Genomic DNA, 22,273 nt, shown 5'->3' on the forward strand with positions numbered 1-22,273 from the left:
TACTTGATAAAGGACCTTGTGCAATATAAATTAAAATAAGACCTAGTGCAATCACTCCTAACCACGTACCTAGATTAATATCAATAGAAACATGGACAAGTGCAACAATGAGAGAGACATGGTATAGTACAATAGTAACAGAGAAAGGACATTGTGTGATATAAACAGAGAAATTGATATGCGCAGCATTAACTGTGAATTTTTCAAGTTTAGTATAAACGTGGCAGAGCAAAAAGTGAGACACAGCCTCGTGTGATGCAAACATGAGCATTTTCTGGTTTAGTATTAAAAGAGACAGGGCCAAGTTCAGTAACAATTGAGACATGACCTAATGTCATGTTAGCCGAGAGATGATTCTGTGCAGTCATAACTGAGAGAAGGTTTGATATAATAGAAAGAGGGCCCGGACCCGGTATATCAACAGAGATTGGGCTGAGTAAGGAAACAAATAAACATGACTTGCGGTAAAATGATCAGAAATATGAACCTGTGATATGATCAGAGACGGAGCCTAGTTTAATTTGAACAGAGATAAAGCCCATTCCGGTAACAATTGACACAATGACTGTTTAATGTAAAGCAACCTCGGCTTCACTGCCATCTGCTGGACAAACGTTGCTATAGTCAATGCCGCGTAAATGCCAATTTCAGTTCATGCTTGTGATACAAATCATTGAATCATGGAATGCTTGCAGCACAGAAGGAGGCCTGTAAAGCTTAGGAGATTTTGAGATATAAAACCATTTTAGTTAATATATCTACGTTCCGAATTCTTGATTTATATTAATGGAGTATTTAATTGTGCCTGATCTAAAAAGTTCCCAATAAGTGGTATTTATGGATCAAGTAGAATTTATGAAGCAATATTTTCAGGAACAGAGTTCCAAAGACTCACGACCCAGAGCGAGAAAGAAAAATCGCCTCATCTACGTTTTAAAGGAGCAGCGCCTTATGTTTAAACAGTGATCCCTGGTTCCAGATTCTCCCATAAGACAAAACATCCTCTGCACACCCTCGCTGTCAAGGACCCCCAGAATCTTACATGTTTCAACCAAGTCGCCTGTTACTCTTCTAAACTCCAGCCTAGCCTGTCTAATCTTTCCTCATAAAACAATCCGCCCACTCCAGGTATGAGTCTGGTAAACTTTCTCTGAACTGACTCTAACGCATTTACATCCTTCCTTAAATAAGGTGACCAAAACTGCACACAGTACTCCAGATGTGGTCTCACTAGTGCTTTGTGTAACCGAAGCATAGCATCCCTACTTTTTAATTCAATTCCACTTTCAATAAATGATAACTTTCTATTTACTAATTACTTGCTGTACCTGCATACTAATTACTTGCTGTACCTGCATACTACACTACCCTTTTGTGATTCACACACTAAGACATCCTGGTCACTGAATCTCAGAGCACTGCAATCTCTCACCATTTAGATAATATGTTTCTCTTTTATTCTTCCTGCCAAAATGGACAATTTCAAATTTCTAATATTATTCTCCGTTAGCCAGACCTTTGCCCACTCACTTTACCTATCTATGTCTTTTTGTAGCCTCCTTATGTCCTCTTCACAACTTACTTTCCTACCTATCTTTGTGTCATCAGCAAATTTGGCAACCATCTCTTCCATCCCTTCATGCAACTCATTTATGTAAATTGTAAAGAGATGAGGTCCAAGCATTGAGTCCTTTGGCACATTACTCGTTACACCTTGCCAACCTGAAAATTCCATTTATTCCTGTTAGCCAGCCAATCTTCTATCCATACAATATGTTACCCTATATACCATGGGCTTTTGTCTTCCGTAATAATCTTTGATGTGGCACTTTATCAAATGCCTTCTGCCAGCCTTACTGCAGTATATCCATCGTTTCCCATTTATCCACAGGCCATGTTACTTGCTCAAAATCATGCTGGCTCTCCCTGATTACCTTGAACTTATCAAAGTTATCTGATACAGCTTTTTTTCACAGTAGCTTCTAACTTTTTCCCCATAACAGATGTCAAGCTAACAGGCCTGCAGTTTCCCGCTTCCTGTCTCCTTCCCTTTTCTATCCCAAACTAAAGGGACCTCCGCTGAATCTAGTGAGCTTGGAAAAACATTAAAGCAATGCATCAACTATCTCACTAGCCACTTCTTTTCAGACCCCAGGATGACGTCCATCAGGACCCGGGTAGTTGTCAGCCCACAGCTCCAACTATTTGCTCAGTACCACTTCTCTGGTTATTGTAATTTTCCTGACTTCCTCCCTACCTTCCATTTCCTGATTTACAGCTGCCTCTGGAATGTTAATTGTATCCTCTATAGTAACTACTGATGCAAAGTACCTGTTCGATTCATCTGCCATTTCCGTGGTTTCCATTATCAATTCTTCAGACTCACTTTCTCTGTTGCGAACGCTCACTTTGATAACTCGTTTCTTTACAAAAAGTATTCATGGAAGCTCTTACTATCTGTTTTCATATTTGTGGCAAACTTTCTTTCTTATTTTATTTTATTCCCCTCCTTATTAAACTTTTAGTCATCTGAAGCTGTTCCTTCTCTTCTGCTCAATCTACTGGCATTCCACCTATCAATGCACAATCATATATTTGTTTTCTTTAACTTAGGTACTCTCGTTCACCTTTCTAGTTAACCACGGATGGTGTGTCGTCCCCTGGACTTATGTTTTTACTCGCTGGAATGTATCTATCCTGTGTAACTTGATATATCCCCTGAAATGTTTACCATTACTTCTCTATTGACCTATCCCTTAACTTAATTTTCCAATTCACTTTAGTCAGTTCAGATTTCAAGCCCTCATAATTGCCCTCATTCAGCCTTAAAAACACAGTCTCGGACCCAGTCCTCTCTCCCTCAAACAGAATGTAAAATTCAATCATACGATGGTCACTACTACCGAGGGCCGTCTTCACTATGAGGTCATTAATTAAACCTATCTCATTGCACAATACCATGTCTGGTATAGCCTGCTCTCTAGTTTCCTCGAAAACTAAGAAACAATCCCGGAAGCATTCAATCAGCTCCTCATCTGGGCTACCTTTGCCCATCTGACATTTCCCATCCATACGTAGTTTAAAAGCTCCCATGATTATGGTTGTGCCTTTCTGACAAGTTCCCATTATTTCTTCCTTCATGCTACCGTGTGGTTACTATTAGGAGGCCTGCACACGACTCCTACAAGCGATTTATTTACTTTACCATTTTTCATCTCTATCCAAACCGTTTCCGCGTCCTGGTTTCATGAGCTTGGGTCATCCCTCTCTATTCTGCTAAGCCATCATTAACTAGCAGAGCCACCCCTCCACCACTTCTTCTCTTCATGTCCTTCCAAAATTCCCTTTGATATTCAAGTCCCAATCCATGACCTCCTGCAGCCATGCCTGCAATTGCTATCAAATCGTACTTCTTTATTTGTGGATGTGCTATTATTTGGAAAGAATCAAAATTAACCTCTTTCATTGACTTGGGGTGAGGCTCATTTGGTGTCACTTCATCTCTATATCTAAAGCCATGAACACTGAAGACAAATCTGCATCTCTTATTCCCTGGGCCCCCGGTTGTATATTCAATTGTGAGCAAATAACACACCATTGTAAATACAGAGCTATTGCAAACAATGTTACATCTTCTTATCAATAATACAACTTATCGCATATAGCCACGTCAACACTTGTTTTAGCACCATACCAGAGATACGATACATTAATACTAAATGTTAGTAATACTTCCTACAGTTATGTCAAGACAAAGGCTGCCCGCCAATACAGATATTCTGTTCTACGGATATGGTTAATCAATTGAACCAAGTCATAGATCGTTTAGTTTTAAGATGAGGTGTCATGTTAAGCTAAAGCTGCTGAATTCACCTTTTTTGTTTATCCCTTTGAAACTGACAAAGAATCCCTCAATTGCACAATTCAAATAAAACACATATAATTCATCGAACCTAGGCTTCTCGGTACCTTAAAGTAATTAAGGCAATAACACCGGTTCCTGCTCCCAGCCTAAAATCTATATAGCCTCAGTAGCAGAAACTCAAACTGAGCTGTAATGATAACATAAATATTATTTCATTTCAACATAAAACCCTTTAATATTCCATTCGTTCTTACTGTTCTTGTACTGTAAAGGATTAATTCATCTCCTGCCACCCTCTGTCTGCTCCCCGGAGGCAAGATGTTTCCCTCCTTTTCATATCATTATCCAATTCCATTTTGAATGACTGAATTATCAGGGCCTCCACCACATCCTCAGGCAGTACATTCAAGGTCCTATCCACTCGCTGCATGAGCAAAAGTGTTTCCTCGTGACGCTAATGCTTATTTTCCCAATTACCTTAATTCTGTGCCCCTTGGTTCTCGATCCTTCCACCAATTGGACCGTTTTCTACTTTCTACTCTGCCCAGACACATCAAGATTTTGAATACATCTATAAATTCTGCCTCAACCTTTTCTTCTCTATGGAAAACACTCCGAATTCCTCTAAGCTACCAGTTTAACTGAAGGTCCCCATCCCTGGAACCATTCTCGTGAATCTTTCCTGCTCTCTCACTGATACGTTCACACTTTTCCTAAAGTGTGGTGCCCAGAACTGGACGCAAATGTTCATGTTGAAACTTTAACAATGTTCGAAAAACTCTTTGCTTTTCAACACTGTGCCCCAATTTATAAAGCCTCAGATACCATACGCTTTATTAACCAGCCTGTCAGCACTAACAACAGAGACAGGGCATCGTGTTATATAAACAGAACATGGGCTTGTGCAGCATTAACTGTGACCTCCTCTAGCTTAATATAAACATGGCAGGGTCAACTCAAGTAATAACTGAGGGAAAGCCTCGTGTAATGCAAACAGGCACATGTTCAAGTTTTGTACAAAGGAAGACATTGTACAAGGCATTAACAATTGGGACATGGTACCGTGCAGTAATAACTGACAGTGTTTCACAGAACAGAAAGAGGGCCTTGGTTGAGTATGCTATCAGCAGAGATTGGGCCGAAAACAGAAATAAGTGAGACATGACCTCCTCTAATATAATCAATGAAACGACCTAGTGTTATTTAAACAGGCACGGGTTCTAGTTTGATATGAGTGGAGACAGGACTAATGCAGCAACCATTGAGAAATGCCTGCTTCACGCAATTTGAACAATCACGGTTTCGGTTCCATCTGCTGGACAAACCTTGCTATTGCAGATGCTGTGGAAATGCTGATTTAATTTACTGTTTCTGATATCAATCATAGAATCGAAGAATTCTTACAGAAAAGCAGGAGGCCATTTTTCTGGCCCGTGCTACCCCTCTAAAGGAGAAATTGACATAGTTCCACTCTTTTCCCCCTAGTCCAGCATTTTTTCCCTTTTCTGAAAATGATGCAATTTATTTTTGAAAGCATCAATTGAATCTGCCTCCACCACACACTCAGCCTGTCCACTCCAAATCCGAATCACTCACTGCGCTAAAAAAAAGTTTATTTTTAAATGTCGCAGTTGCTTCTTTTCCTGATTATCTTAAATCTGTGCCCTCTTGTTCTCGAACCTTCCACCATCAGGAACACTTTCTCCTTGCCTACTCTGTCCGGACCGTCATGATTCAGGATATCGTTAACAAATCTCCTTTCAAATAAGGAATGGCAAGAGAAGAGAACGCTAATATATTTGTGTTGTGGATACAAAATAATCACATATATGGTGTGTGAAAATGAGATCAAGTGAGGGCATCACAACTGATGCTAGGCGGTCTGTAGTTGCGGTAAATATGTGCTTTTGTTTCATTTTCTATGAAAGAGGGAACAGTTAACATATACATTTGATCCGCAAATTAGACCATAGGACTTTCAATGGTAAATTGCTACATTTATTACATTAGCACCAGCATGTTTGATGAAGAGCTGTGGAAATTCAGCTGAATCAATCCACGGCCCAGATACGATGCATCCGACAATTTTTATGGAAATAAGCTAGAAACCAGCAGGTTCTCAGTCATAAAGCTATGAAAAATAATTGAATTCCGCAAAGGCGCCTGGCGAGCAGATAAAATAAATGCAGCGTTTATTGCACTTTGGTAAATTGTTCGCAAAAGTGAGTCAGGAAACTACAGACCATGAGTTACCCATCGTAAACCCATATGAACGGAAGGTTTGTGGGGCATGTGGAGAGAAGGAGAACCTTTCATTGTAGCCAGTAAGCGCCCATGAAGGAAAGGACCTGCTTATCTAGCTGACTGGTCACATTGAACGTGAGCAAACCGAGCTTCATAGGGGCAAGATAGATAGTCGATGTAATGCATTTGGATTCCTGCAGGCTTTCTAAACAGTTCCTCTGGAAAGGATGGGATCCTGGAAGAGATATAGCCACAATAAGAGGGGGAAATGCAAGGGAATCGGAATTAGTTGATTGATAGATTCCAGATTGTAATGATACACGGATTGTATTCGGACAGGCAGAATATTAACTGTGAGATCCCACATTGTTCTGCTTCATTCCTCATTAGTTTAAGATGATAATAAATGAAGCCAGAAGATCAATGCTTACAGCTGCAGTGGGAGGGAAAGGCTAATAAAGATCATAGGTGCACATCTGATCAGGGGAAGCTATGGGCGGATTTAAATACTTGAAAAATAAGCAGAAAGGCAATGGATAGCATTCCTCGGAGAGGAATTCAAAATTTGTCACATGGAGGTAAGGAATTAAGGAAGGAAATATCACATATGGAAAAAAATAACCTGTATGGAAAAAGGAAAAAAACTGTGGTTTCTGACTGACAAGAGTTGATTTTCTTTCAACAATGAGCAAAGCAAATGAGGCCCTGGGACGGACACTGATTCCCTCTCTCCACGTTTCCTGACGCCTTCCCCGGCATAGTGCCAGCCTTGCCGCCTTCCAACCTGCCTCTAATGGACCTGGAAAGTTCAGGTTAATATTCCACTGGGTGTTCGATCTATGGAGCAGACTCTCGAAAGCAGGGAAGCCGTTAACATTGATTCTTACAGGAACGCAAGAATAGGAGCAGGAGTCGGCGGAATGGCCGTCGAGCTGCTCTGTCATTCAGAACTTGTGCTTCAACTCCATGTTTCCACCCTTTGCCCATATCCCTTAAATCCCCGAGACACTGTAACTCTGCCTATCCCGAACTTAAGTGGATGGAGAATCCAGAGCTCTCTGTGGTAAAGAGTTCCAAAGATTCACAGCCCTTTGAGTGAAGTAATTTCTCCTCATCTCAGACCAAAATGTTCGGCCCCTTATCCTGAGACCGTTCCCAGTGTTTTACATTCTCTGACCAGGCTGTAAAGATGTGAAAATAAATTCTCTCCCATATACTGTTTCTGTTTGATATGTACAATTTCCCCCCTAGGACCAAGAACGTGAGAAATGGAGAACATTATCTTGGAGACATAGGTGGTAAAAAAGCTTTAGCAAGATCCAATGTGTCGGGTTGAACATTCACAATGTATTGCAGAGGAATTACAGAGCACAGCTAAGTTTAACTACACCCATTCTGAATGAGATTAAAGTCTGATAACTGTTCCAAATGTGCACATTGCAGCCTGAAATAACTCCCAACAACCAGCTCCAGCCAATACCTCCAATGGGGAATGATGAGAGAGTTCATGTACAGGGTCAGGTGGTAAAAGAGCGAACTCTGCTGCAAACTTCAATCCCACAAAGTATTGTTCCGTATTCACAATTGATCAATATGTTTTCAAATGCAACCATGCAGTAACTGAACTTCTCTGAGGCTGGCAAACAGCACCGCCTGTAGTGGCGGTGAGGTGCCAGCAGAGGGTGGGGTTGTATCACTTTAATCACAAAACAATGAAACGGGTTTGAGACGAGGATTTGACCCTTTTAATTCATTCATGCGGTACTTTGCCACTGAATAAGACCATTTATCTAAAATTCTTCAGCTGGAATACTTGCATCGTGTCATAAATGCATCGTCAGCATCTGGGGGTTACCATTGACCAGAAATTAAACTGGGCTAGCCATATAAGTACTGTGGCCACAAGAGCAGGATAGAGAGGCTGGGAATTGTGCAACGATTAACTCACCTCCTGACACCCCAAAGCCCGTCCACCATCTAAAGGCACAAGTCAGTACTGTGATGGAGTACTCTCCTCTTGCTTGGATGAGTGCAGCTCCTAAACACAAACACAAGAAGCTTGACACCAAAGCATCCGACTTGATTGTCACCCCATCCACAAACATTCACTCCCTCCACCACCGACGCACAGTAGCAGCAGTGTGTACCATCTATAAGATGCACTGCAGGAATTCACCAAGGCTCCTTCGGCAACACCTTCCAAACCCATGACCACTACCATCTAGAAGGACAAGGGGCGCAGACAAATGGGAACACCACCACCTGGAAGTTCCCCTCCAAGTAAGTCACCATGCTGAAGTGGAAATATATCGCCGTTCCTTCACTGTCGCTGGGTCAAAATCCTGAACTCCCTCCCTAACAGCACTGTGGGTGTACCTACGCCACATGGACTGCAGCGGCTCAAGAAGGAAGCTCACCACCACCTTCTCAGGACAACTAAGGATGGGCAATAAATGCTGGCGCAGCCAGTGATGCCCACATCCTGTGAAATGAATTAAACATGCCAAAGTACCAATAAATCGACAACTGTCCCAGGTTTAAGCCTGTTGTCAATGTCACTGCAGTAGCATCCCTGTTAGCAAGTTAATGCTGTTCTGTGTACGAGTCACTGATATGGGGCTGCAGTGTGATTAACCAGCAAACTGAGAGCCTGGTCACCGCCTGCTCACTACATGAATATCAGGATCGCAGCTCCTGTTGATTGACTATTACGGGGGGGTGGTGAGGGGCTCAGGTGTCCAGGACAGACTGAGGGGGATGGGAGGTTAGCCTGACAGATCTCAACCCCCTTGAGAATGAACTCTTTCTCACCCGTGTTCCCTCTTTCAGTGAGACGGGCAGATTCCTGGCAAAGAGGAAGATCTGAAGACCAGTGAGCCTCGATTTATCCTGGACGAATTTCTCTGCCATCTTATTGCCTTCGAATTCGCCACCGCTCACGTGTGCTTAACCTTGTCTTTGGGCGACTGCTGGTGAAATGCAGAATGGACCGACTTCTGCCCCATCGGCATCCGCCCGGCAACATAAACTGTCCTCAGTCAAATATTGCTAACAGCCGAGCGTTTGCCAAGTACCATACACTCTCTCTCCTTAATGCATTCATGGCTCATATTTCTCACCAGGTCAGTTCATATTTTTTAAAGTTTCTTAAATCGCTGCCCTCCATTTCTCCCTTTGTTCTATTTTTGGTCAAGTTGACCAGTTGAAATGACTTGAATGGCGAAGGTCTGATCTGAATGACCATGTCCATCATTTCTGATATTGCTCACGTGCTCTCTCCCTCTCACTGACTGAACCTGTTCCCACATTTCCCATTACTGTTGGGCTCATCCTGGGGCACTGTAGCCATTTGCGAGTCATGAGATCTTGGAATTTTTGAAATGTTTTAATCTTTTCTAAATATTAAAGATTTTCATTGAAATGTACCCATCATGTGTCTTGTCTTTAGATCCTGAAATGTTTTACTCAGCGCAATGTTAGTGTGAAATAGTCTGTCAGGCCCTTAAATGATCATTTTAGCATTAGGTATTCTACCGAGGATGATGTCCGCATTGAAGCTCCACCCTAGGCCCAATAGGGCTGTGCAGTACTGAGCACTGAACTCTAGCAGGTGTCCCATTTTATTTTGTTTTTCTCTTTATGGTTTGTGGGCATCACTGGCAAGGCCAGCATTTTCTGTCCATTCCTAATTGCCATTGAACTGAGTGGCCTGCTGGGGAAAAATTTTAGGGGCATTTAAGAGTCAGCCACATTTGCGGTGGGTCTGGCGTCACATGTAGGCCAGTCTGGGTAAGGACAACAGGTTTCCTTCCCGAGAGGACAGTAGTGAACCAGATGGGTTTTCACAACAATCGATGAGTTTCATTGTCGCCATTACTGAGACGAGCTTCATTTTCTAGACTTGGTGAACTTAAATTCCACGAACTGCTGTAGTGGGATTTGAACCAATGGGCATTCGGTTGGCTCTCTGGATTTCTAGTCCCGTCAGGTTACCATTAATCCTCCATCTCCCCCAGGTGGATTTCAGAGGTGGTTGAATTCAGAACCATGAGACAGGGTAAATTTTTATTTGTTTGCAGGATGTGGGCTTCACTGGCTGGGCCAACATTTATTACCCATCCCTAATTGCCCTTGAAGGTGGTGATGACCTACTGCCTTGAACCAAGGTCAGGATTTGCTGTCCACCCCTAATTGTGAGCGTCATGTCAGGGGACAGTTAAGTGTCAACCACACTTGCTGTGGGTCTGGAGTCATATGTAGGCCAGGTGAGGATGGCAGGTTTTTTTCACTAAAGGACAAATGAAACCAATCCATGTGGTGTAGATACACCCACAATGCTGTTGGGTAGTTCCGGGGTTTTGACCCAACGACAGTGAAGGAACGGCTATATATTTCTAACTCAGGATGATGAGTGACTTGGAGGGGAACTTCCAGGAGGTGGTGTTCCCTTGTGTCTGCTGCCCTTGTCCTACTAGATGGCAGTGGCCGTGGGTTTGAAAGGTGCTGCCGAAGGATCCTTGGTGAATTCCTGCAGTGCATCTTGTAAATGGTCCACACTGCTGCTACTGTGCGTCGGTGGTGTAGGGAGTGAGTGTTTGTGGATGTGGTGTCGATCAACCGGCTGCTTTGTCCTCGGTCGTGTCAAGATTATTGAGTGCAGTGGGAGCTGCACTCACGCAGGTAAGTGGGGAGTATTCCATCACACTCCTGACTTGTGCCTTGTAGATTGTGGGCAGACTTTAGGCAGTCAGGAGGTGGGTTACTCGCCACAGGATTCACAGCCTCTGACCTGCTCTTGTAGAAATGGTATTTATGTCGATAGTCCAGTTCAGTTTATGGTCAAGGGTAACCGCCAGGATGTTGATAGTCGGGCATTCAGTGACAGTAATCCCATTGAATGTCAAGGGATGGTTAGGTCCTCTCTTGTTGGACAGGGTCATTGCCTGACACTTGTGTGGTGTGATTGTGACTATCCACTTGTCAGCCCAAGCCTGGATATTATCCAGGTCTTGCTGCATTTGGACATGGACTGCTTCAGTGTCTGAGGAGTCACGAATGGTGCTGAACATTGTGCAATCATCATTGAACATTCCCACTTCTGACCTTATGATGGAAGGAAGGTCATTGATGAAGTAGCTGAAGATGGTTAGGCCAAGGACTCTGCCCTGACGAACTCCTGCAGTGAAGTCCTGGAGCTGAGTTGACTGACCACCAACAACTAAAGCCATCTCCCTTTGTGCTAGGTATGACTCCATCCAGTGGAGAGTTTTCCCCCTGATTCCCATTGACTCCAGTTTTGCTAGGGCTCCTTGATATCAAGGGCAGTCACACGCACTTCATCTCGAGAGTTCAGCTCTTCTGTTCATGTTTGAACTAAGATTGTAATGAGGTCAGGAGCTGAGTGTCCCTGGCAGAACCCAAACTGGGCGACAGTGAGCAGATTATTACTAAAGTGCTGCTTGATAGCACTGATGACCCCTCACTGATGATCGAGAGCAGGCTGATGGGGTGGCAATTGGCTGGGTTCGATTTGTCCTGCTTTTTGCGCACTGGGCAAAATTTCCACACAGCCGGGTAGATGCCAGTGTACTAGATCTACTGAAAGAGCTTGGCTAGGGGTGCGGCAAGCTCTGGAGCACAAGACTTCATTACTATAGCTGGAATATTGTCAGGGCCCATACCTTTTACAGTACCCATTGCCTCTTGGGTGAGGAATGGCAGCGGAGTGGTGAGGTGGGGACATGAACGTTTTGACACAGCAAGTGGTAATGACCTGGAACTCGCTGATCACCAGGATGATCCAAGTGGAAATGATTGATTTCTGAATGAAACTGGGCCCTTGAGGCAAGGCAGCTCTCTGGGCAATAGTAGCTGCATGGGAATGAATGGGGCTGCTCTGTGGGAGCTGTCATAGACAGTGGGCTGAATGGCCTGCAGGTGGGACATAAAGGACTGACTCCAGGTGGGAAGAGGAGGGTCTGTCGAAGGTTTAAAAATGAACTGATTCTCTGCTGTACTAACTTGGCCTAACACTCGTGCCTCTCTCTGAAGTCAGGAACGATCATGTTCCCTGGTGAGGGGCCGCCGGGTTCGATGTTGGGGATCGGCGAGACCCTAATGTAAGAGTTGGAGTGACCCTGACTGAGAGTCAATGTCAACAGGGCTGAGCGACATTGAAGGTCGAATATCGCTGATTTAATGTGGCTAATATTTAGCATGTTGAGGGGAGATAGTGTCCTCATGGTAACGTTGGAATTGATTAATACAGCCTGGAATTATAAAGCTAGTCTCCAAAATGGAGACCAGGACAATTATAGCTAACCACAACTTTAAAAAAACCATCAGGTTCACTAATGTCCCTTTAGGGAAGGAAATCTGCCGTCCTTACCCGGTCTGGCTTACATGTGACTCCAGACCCACAGCAATATGGTTGACTCTTAACAGCCCCCGGAAATGGCCGAGCAAGACATTCAGTTCCAGGGTAGTTAAGGATAGGCAGCAAATGCTGGCTCTGCCAGCGACGCCCAGGTCCCGAGGAAGATTGAAGAAAAGGGAAGTGCTCCCTGGCAATTGACCTTAAACAGCCTCGCTCCAATTTAAATTCAATTAAAAAGCCAGGAATATGAAGCTCGCCTCAGTCATGGTGACCATGAAACTATCGTACATAGTTGTAAAAACCAATCTGGTTCACTAATGTCCCTTTAGGGAAGGAAATCTGCCATCCTTAACCGGTCTGCCCAACATGTGACTCCAGACCCACCGCTAATGTGGTTGACTCTTTTAACTGCCCCCTGAAATGGCCCAGCAAGACACTCAGTCCTCAAGGGCAATTAGGGAGGGGCGTTATATGCCGGCCCAGTCGGCTCCTCTCCAATCCCGTGATCGAGTAACGCGAATAATAGATAATGAAAAATCTATAATCGCTGGCTTTGCAGAATTGACCAGAAACAGTTCGGTGTGAGTGAGGCCGCTCCGGTTGGAAATCTCCCCAGCTTCTCGCAATCCACATGGACAGCGGCGGTTCAAGGAGACGGTCCACCATCACCTTCATTAGGGATGGCCAATACATGGGTGGCCTCGCCAGCGATGCCAAACTCCTGTGAAAGAGGAACATAGACTGAGAAGCTGAGAAAACTGAGACACGTTTTACCTGGGACTGCGACAGCGGCGAGGGCCGTGTAGTATATGGCATAGAGCGGTCCGATGGAAAGTGCATCTTCTGTGAGGAGCAGCGGCGAGAAGCACCCAAACTCTGTTCGACTATTGAAGTGGGCATTATTATACCTGAGATTTAACCCCCCCAAAGGCACAATTAGGGAGCCTAGAATGTGCTTGTCTAACTTTGAACAAACAAGTGAGGTTGCGTCACCCATTCATATAAATTACGACCATTGAACAAACAGATAATAGTGCAGCCTCTTTGACTGTAGTTTCCGATGCAGGAGAATGATCTCGGCTGATTCCCACAGAATGCTAGAAGGAAATGTCGAACACTTATCCTGTGGCCTGTCCGATCACATTGGAAGCCGCCAATGATTCCCAGAACATTTTCAGGGCAGAAATTCATAGACGCAGTCACACTGGGGAGAGACCGTTCACCTGCTCCAAGTGTGGGAAGGGATTCACTCAGTTACACCACCTCCTGACACATCAGCGAATTCACACTGGGGAGAGGCCATTCACCTGCTCCGAGTGTGGGAAGGGATTCATCAGTGTATCTAACCAGCTGAGACACCAACACACTCACACTGGGGAAAGACCATTCACCTGCTCAGAGTGTGGGAAGAGATTCACTCAGTTATCCAGCCTGCTGAGACACCAGCAAATTCACCCCGGGGAGAGGCCATTCACCTGCTCCGAGTGTGGTAAGGGATGCATTGATCCATCCATCCTGCTGAAACACCAGCGAGTTCACAATGGAGAGAAAACTTTTAAATGCCAAGACTGCGGGAAGTGTTTTAAAAGTTCCGGGAACCTGATGTCCCATCAACGTGTTCACACTGACGAGAGACCGTTCAGGTGCTCTCACTGTGAGACTGGGTTCAGATGGTCATCTGACCTTACGGTACACCAGAGAATTCACACTGGGGAGAGACTGTTCACCTGTACGGAGTGTGGGAAGGGATTCACTCGATCATCCAACCTGCTGAGGCACCGACACGTTCACAAGTAACGACAGTGATTGGGATTTGCTGATAATTACATCCAGGACTAAACTATGTTCATTGGGGTCAGTTTCTGTTGATCTTCATAAACCCCAGCCCAGTTATAGGGGGCCATTTGTATTTTTGAAGTGCTGTGTGTTAAATACAGTGTATTGAGTCTTTTTAGTACCTTTAACACAAGTTAGTTCCTTTTGAAGGACTCTGCCTCTCCCCTGTCACCTCCATCCTCACCTCCAACAACAAGTGTGAGGAGCTCATGGAGCTTCTTTGTCACTAAGATTGAGACAATCCGATCAGCTGCCTCTGCTGCTTCCCTCCCTCCCACTAGCCCACTGGGCCAAAGACCTGTCCGCTCGGGACAGGGGTGAATTGCATAGAATTTGGATCAAGAAGTGAATAAAATGGGTGCATTTCAGGGGGAAATGGATAGCTCTATGAGAAAGAAGGGAATAGATGATTACATTGGTAGATTTAGCTGAGAAAAAATGGGAGGAGGCTCGAGTGGAGCGTAAACAGCAGCATGGACTGATTGGGCTGAATGGCCTGGTTCTCTGCTGTATATCCCGTGAACTCCTGTGTAATCTAGTCTAAATCCATGGTATTATCTGTCTGGAAGCAGCATTGCATTAAACTGAAAACTAAAATCAAACTTTACCAGGCCATTGTCCTGACCACCCTGCTGTATGGAGCAGAATCCTGGGTCTGCTCTTGGAGCCACATCAAAGCTCTGGAACACTTCCAGCAAAGACACCCGAGGTCCATCCTGAGAATTAGATGGCAGGACAAAAATCACAAACAACGAGGTTCTCCATCATGCTGGGTTCAACAGCTTGGAGACCACCCTCCAGAAAATTCAGCTCCGATGGCCAGGCCATGTTCCCACATGGACAATCACAGAATTCCCAAGCTGATCTTCCATGGGGAACTGTATCAGGGCAAACAACATCAAGGTGCTCAATACAATCGATACAAGGACACCCTAAAAAAGGAGCCTCACAAACTCTTGCATTGCAGATCGTCTCTCCTTGGAAAACACTGCAGTCGTCTAGCCAAGTTCTGGTCTCTACATTATAGGAAGGATGTGATAGCACTGGAGAGGGTGCAGAGGAGATTTACCAGGATACTGCCCGGGCTGGAGGGTCTGAGCTATGAGGAAAGATTGGATATGCTGGGGTTGTTTTCCCTAGAGCAGCGAAGGGATCCTGATAGAGGTGTATAAGATTATGAGGGGCATAGTTGGGTGGATAGGAAGGCACTTTTTACATTAGTAGAGGGGTCAATAACCCGGGGGGCATAGATTTAAGGTAAGAGGTAGAAGGCTAAGAGGGGAGTTCAGGAGAATTGTTTTTTCACCCAGAGGGTAGTGGGAGTCTAGAACTCACTGCCTGAAAGGGTGTAAATGATTTGGGTGGTTGAGTCAGAAACTCTTGTAACATTTTAGAAGTATTTAAATATTCACTGGCATTGCCTTAGCCTCCAGGGCTATGGGCCAAGTGCTGGATAATGGGATTAGTGTAGTCAGAACTTTGTGAGCAGTGTGGACACAATGGGCCGAATGGCCTTCTCCTGTGCTCTATGAGTGTATATGTGGAGGCAAGCACTGAAATTTGCTTCAGCGTGTTTCGAGGACCATCTACACCAAACTCAACATCCGTCGTGCCCAGAGGAAGGTCAGAGGTGGCGCAGCTGCAGAAGTTAACCCAAGCACCACCAACAACAATATGAACGGTCAGTTCGGTGGATGTCCATGTCGAGCCCACACCGAACTCTTCAGTCAGGAGAGGACCCACAACAAATGATTAAATCATTTACAGTTTGGGCACTCGAACAATGAGGAGTCTACCCCAACATTATACCTGTTCTCTGGATCGGGGAACTATACCCTGTCTGTATTACTGTGGTGCTGTTAATAAAGTCAGCGTGAGACAATCTGTTGTTGTGAGCTTGATTATCTGGTGCCTGAATCCACAAGATTCACCATTTAGAGTCAACAAGATGAACAAGGAAACACATCACGGCCCAAAACACCAGCTCGATATTCACAGGAGAAAGTCTGTTATCTGACACCTCGAATGGACAGAACAGAGAAAGATACCAACTGTAAGAAACCCTTGAATCATTTGTAAATATATTTCAAATGCTGACAGATTCCAGCTGTCAGTTTCCATCACATTGAAGTTAATGGAAGGTGAGTGCGCGGTTATTCTAGAACTATAAAAAAACACTAGTTAGAGCACAGCTAGAGTACTGAGTCCAGTTGTAGTCAGCACATTACAGGAAGGATGTGTTCACACTGGAGCGGGCGCAGAAGAGATTTACCTGGATGTTGGCAGGACTGGAGAATTTTAACTCTGAGGAAAGATTGGACAGGCTGGGTTGTTTTCTTTGGGACAGGGGAGGAAAAGGGGAGATTTAATTGAGGTGTAAAAATTATAAGGGTCCCAGATTGGAAGGACCTATTTCATTTACAGAGGTCAGAACCAAGAGGATAGAGATTTAAAGTAATTAGTGGAACGATTAGAGGGGAGTTCAATAATGCTTTTACCCAGAGGGTGGTGGGTCTTGGAACTCACTGACTGAAAGGGTGGTGGAGGCAGAAATACACAGATTTAAAAAGTACTGGGATATACACTGGATGTTCTGTAACCTACAGGATAACGGACCAAGAGCTGGGAAGCAGGATTAGACTGGATTGCTCATTTTCAGCCAGTACAGACATGATGGTCTTAATGGCCTCCTCTGTGCTATAATTTCTATGATTCTGTGGTGACAAGTGGTCCTCGTGTTTTTATTTGAGACAGGCCTCAGCCCAGTCATTTGCCCCGAGTGTCGATGTGACGGTTCAAGCGAAGAGATGCCGGGTACCGGGAGCAGTAGGAACAATAAATAAAACCGAGGTGTCAGTAAATACTGATATAGTTTATTTGTATCTAGTTCCATTTTTATAAATCCTGCTGAATGTGGCCCTCACCCAGTGTCAGGATATTGGATCAGAGCCACCATGGAAAATGAATTTGACATCGGTGAGATAGACAATGTCAACCGGATCCTCAGTATCTCTGTAACCTCCTCCAGCCCCACAACCCTTCCTGTAAATACAATGTGTTATTCTTGGATTACACCCTGAGATAGACAATGTAATTATATTTTAACCTTTATTCTTCATGTAAAGTATCTTCTTCAGGCTGTTCTCAAGGTTGTGCAAGATGGAACCAAACAGTGAATTATTTGTACTTCTTGCAGTTTAGTTACTTTATTCACTGCTCACGATGTGATCTGCTCTACATTGGGAAGACCAAACACAGATTGGGTGATCACTTTGTGAAACAACCTCCGTTCAGTCTGTCAGCTTGACCCTGAGCTTCCGGTCACTTGTCATTTTAATTCTCCGCCCCACTCCCATTCTGACCTCACTGTCCTTGGCCTCCTGCAATGTTTCAATGAAGCTCAATGGGGGCTCGAGGAACAGCAGCTCATCTTACAATTCGGCACTTTACAACCTTCCGGACTCAACATCGAGTTCAGCAATTTCTGCACCAACAGAGAGTTGTCAGGATCTGGAACATTCTACCTGAAAAGGTGCTGGAACCTGACTCTATCAGGAATTTTAAAAGGGAGTTGACAGGGATTTGGGATTGAGGAACTTACAGGGTTACAAACAGAAAGTGGGTGTGTGGGACTAAACACGACTGCTCTTTCAAAGAGGCAGCACAAGCACAAAGGGTTGAATGGCCTCCTTCTGTGCTCTCAGTTTCAATGATTCTAGGAGATGGCCATTTAGCCCCTCGAGTCTGTCCCACTATGCAATCAGATCACGGCTGATCTGTGACACTTTGTCTCCTGTCCCTTGATTTATACCTTGTGTTAGGAAGGATCTATCAATGCCAGATTGAAACTGAACATTGATGAAGCATGAACTGCTAATTCAGGAAGAGAATTCCAAACTTCTCCCAACTTTACCTGGAGAAGATTTTCCTAATCTCAACCCTGAAAGTTCTGGCTCTAAGTTTTAGACTATGTTCCTCAGTCCTGGATTCCCCAACCAATGGAAATTGTTCCCCTCTATCTACCACACCATTTCCAATTAATATCATGAAAACTTCGAGAAAGTCCTCCTCAATCTTCTAAATTCCAGGGAATACAAACCTCACAGTGAGATGATGAATATTGGCAGAATGAACAGGGTACTCAATGGTACAGTCCTAAAGGGTGTGTAGGGACTGGGGGACCTGGGGGTCGATGTGCATACATATTTGAAGGCGAAAGGACATATTGAGAGAGCAGTTCGCAAAATATATGAGATCGTGGGCTTCATAAGCAGATTTCATGTGTATAAACGCAGGGAAAATAAGCTGACCCGCTATAAAGCTCCAGTTAGGTCACAACAGGAGTATTGCATCCAGTTCTGGTCTCCACACTTTAGGAAAGGGGTGAGGGTCCTTGAGAGGATGCGGAGGAGATTTACCAGACTGGTTCCAGGAAAAAGGGAATTCGGTTACAAAGTGAGATTGGAGAAGCTGAAGTTGTTCTTCTTGGAGTTACAGAGTTGAGGGGAGATTGGATAGAGGTGAACAAGATTGTGACAGGTTAAGATAAGGTGGACAAAGAAAATGTTGTTTCCATTTGGTGCTGGTACAAGGATTAGGGGGACACAGATTGAAGGTTATGGGCAATAGATACAGGGCAAATGCAGGAACATTTTACACAACAAGTGGTAATAACCCAGAACTCACTGCCTACGAGTAGGCTGGAAGCAGACATGATCAATGCTTTAAAATGAAATTGGACCAGCATTTAAGAGAAATAAACATGCAGGGGGTTGAAGACACAGCGGGGCAATGAGACAGACTGGATTGCTCTACAGAGAGCTGGCATGGACTCAATGGGCTGAATAGCCTCTTTCTGTGCTGTAATTACTCTGATGCATTTGTTTGACCACTCCTCATAATTTAACCCTTGGAGTCCAGTTGTTATTCAGGTACATCTGCACTGCTCTCCCACTAAGGCCAATATAGTCTATCCTTCCCATGGTGTGATGCCCAGAACAGAACACAGTATTCCTGAACAAAAACAGAAATACCTGGAAAAACTCAGCAGGTCTGGCAGCATCGGCGGAGAAGAGCAAAGTTGACGTTTCGAGTCCTCATGACCCTTCAACAGTATTCCTGTCCTGATGAAAGGTCATGTTGACTCGAAACATTAACTCTGTTTCGCTGCACATATGCTGCCAGGCCTGCTGAGTACTTCCAGCATTTTTTATTTTTATTACAGTGGTTCAGGTGCAGTCTAACCAGGATTTTGAAAATGTCGGTGCTTTTCCCACAAACAGAACAGACAAACCTTATTCCTTCCACAATCAAAGTCCGATGATATTTAGATCCTGATGACTCGAGTGACTCTGTCAGATCTTGATGTGAAGTTTGGTTTGAGTTTCCCATCTGCAAATCCTTCCCATTTTACATCCTGTAAAAAGGAGATTATAAAAAATCCATCCCTGTCAGTCCAGGATAGAAATTAAGAGACAAACATTTCTCTGGGTTGGAGTTTGCTGTGTGTAAATCCTCCCCTTCTAACCCTCTATAAAAGGAGTTTCCAAACACTGGGTGTAAACTGGGCTCCGGGAGTTTGTAATCCGGGTTTGGAGTCCTACACCGGGTGTTTGTGAATCCTCCCAGTCCACCCTCTGACTCCATTCCTCTCCTGCACTCGGCCCTTTCTCACCCTCTGGACATTCAACCCGACCGCCTTCATCCCGATCCCGCACCCGCGCTGCGCATGCTCCAATTCATGTCCGGCCACGCCCCTCATTCACTCCGATTGGCCGGAGGAACAGCCACTCCCGTTCGGCCTTCCAGGCCCGCCCCCTCTCCTTATTGGTCCGGAGCTTCCGTCAATCATTATCAGCTGGAGCATGCGCAGAGCGTGAAGACAGACGTGCAGAGAGCTGGAGCGAGCGGATTTAAAATGCGGGATTTACAAAGACCGAGTGCGGACTGAGAGCTGGAAAAAAGACACGTGAGCATAGATAGGGCTGGTGGGTGAGTTGGGAGGCATTAAGAATTCACGGTCTCTGCCCTAAACCCTCAATAAGGAACCATCCTTCCTAACACAGATAAGGCCATTTCTCCGGAAGTAGGCCCGAGTTAACGGCCGCCAACTTTATCGGAAGTAAGAAGCAACAGAGCGCATGTGCGGTCACCATCTTTATAGGGGGCAATGTCCATCAGGGAGCATGCGTGGGCGCCATCTTTACAGAGGCTGCAGACCCGGATGAATAACCTGCAGGAAGGACAATAAATCAGAGATAGAGTTTGGTGTGAAATCAATGGGTTGTTGTAAAACAGGAGATCAGGGTAACAGTCAGAAACAACAACAACTTCTATTAACATCATAAATCATCCCAGTGAGCTTCACAGGAAAATTATAAAATAAAGTATAACATTCAGACACAGAAGGAGGTGACCAAAATACTTAAATAGTCGCTTGTTTGTACAGAATTTGATTATTAACGAAAAAAGAGACAAGCTGTCAAAGCTTTTCCTGTTGCACTCACCAGGACAGACGCAAGAATCCCAAATTTCAAAGGGAACAACAATTTCTACTGCACGAGAAAAGGGTGCTGATTGGTTGGCCCGGTAGCTCTGATTGGTTGTTGCCATGGACAATACAGCCAGGAGCTGTAATCCCCTCTGCTTTTGTTTAATTCCACAAAAGACCCCGTGCCTGGACTTGTTCCTTCTGCCTGCAGAGGACAGGTCCCTGTGGATGAACATACGTAGCTTCTAGCAAGTGTAAATGAGCCACATTACGAGCCAGACAGTTTTTGAAATTTGGTATTCTTCCCTCTATCCTGATGAGTACAAGATAAAATGTTTTGACAGAATGTCTTTTTTTATTAATACTTAATTGTCTTAAAGGGGGAAAGTGTGGTAGACAGAGGGAGAGAATCTCAGAGCTTGGGGTCGAGGGAACTGAAGGCACGGACACTAATGGTGGAGCAATTAAAACAGGGAATGCTAGAATTAGAGCAGTGCAGATATCATAGAGGGTTGTGGGTCTGCAGGAGCCACAGAGAGGAGGCCAGTGGGGGATTTGAAAACAAGGATGAGATTTTTAAAATCGAGTTGCTCCTTGAGCAGGAGCGAAGGAAGGTCAGGGAATGTGCCTAGCTGTGTGAAGACACAGACAGCAAAAATATGGATGTCTTCAAGGTTACGGAGGGTAGAATGTGGGCGACCAGCCAGGAGTGTGTTGGAATGGTCGAGTCTGGAGGTAAAAATGGCCGTGATAAGGGTTTCAGCCGCAGATGAGACACTCCTGAGACAGGGGTGAGGTCGGGTGATATTATGGAGGTGGAAACAGGCAATCTTAGTGATGGCACAGACATGAGGTCAGCAGCTCATCTCGAGATCTAATGTAACACTGAGGTTGTGAACAGACTGGTTTAATCTCAGACTGTTCCCAGGGAGAGGGATGGAGCTGGTATCTAGGGAATGGAGATTGGAGCAGGGACTGAAAACAGTATCTTCAGTCTTCTCAGTGTTTAATTGGAGTTAATTAATCATCAGGAAGAGAAGCAGGAACCAGAATGGCCCATGAGACTGATCCCAGGTTTAACTCAGTTTGAGAGGGAGAGAAAGAAGGAAGGAAACTCTGGGACATTGGGAGAAACCACCATCACAATCGCTCATTAAATCTCCACACAAAGTAAGTTTTGGACACGAGGTTAACATCTGCTATTCTGTATGGTCGGTTGGGGGTTTCAGATTAATGTTTTGTCACGAGTAATCACTGAAATGAATGATCAGACATATTGTCAACTCCAATTATAGAAATTTGTCAAAAAGACACAGAAAGAATTGTCCAAAACTCTGTTTGGATTTCAGCACAGGGAGGAGGGAGAGTGTGTGGGATGGGGATTTGCAGCTTTGGGGGAACAAGAGAGGAAAAAATGTTCCATAGAATTGTCTGCTCTGAATTTCTATCCTGTTCTTACAGT

This window comes from Cetorhinus maximus, unplaced genomic scaffold (assembly GCF_964194155.1).
Source record: "Cetorhinus maximus unplaced genomic scaffold, sCetMax3.hap1.1 HAP1_SCAFFOLD_958, whole genome shotgun sequence".
In the NCBI taxonomy this organism is placed as follows: Eukaryota; Metazoa; Chordata; class Chondrichthyes; order Lamniformes; family Cetorhinidae; genus Cetorhinus; species Cetorhinus maximus.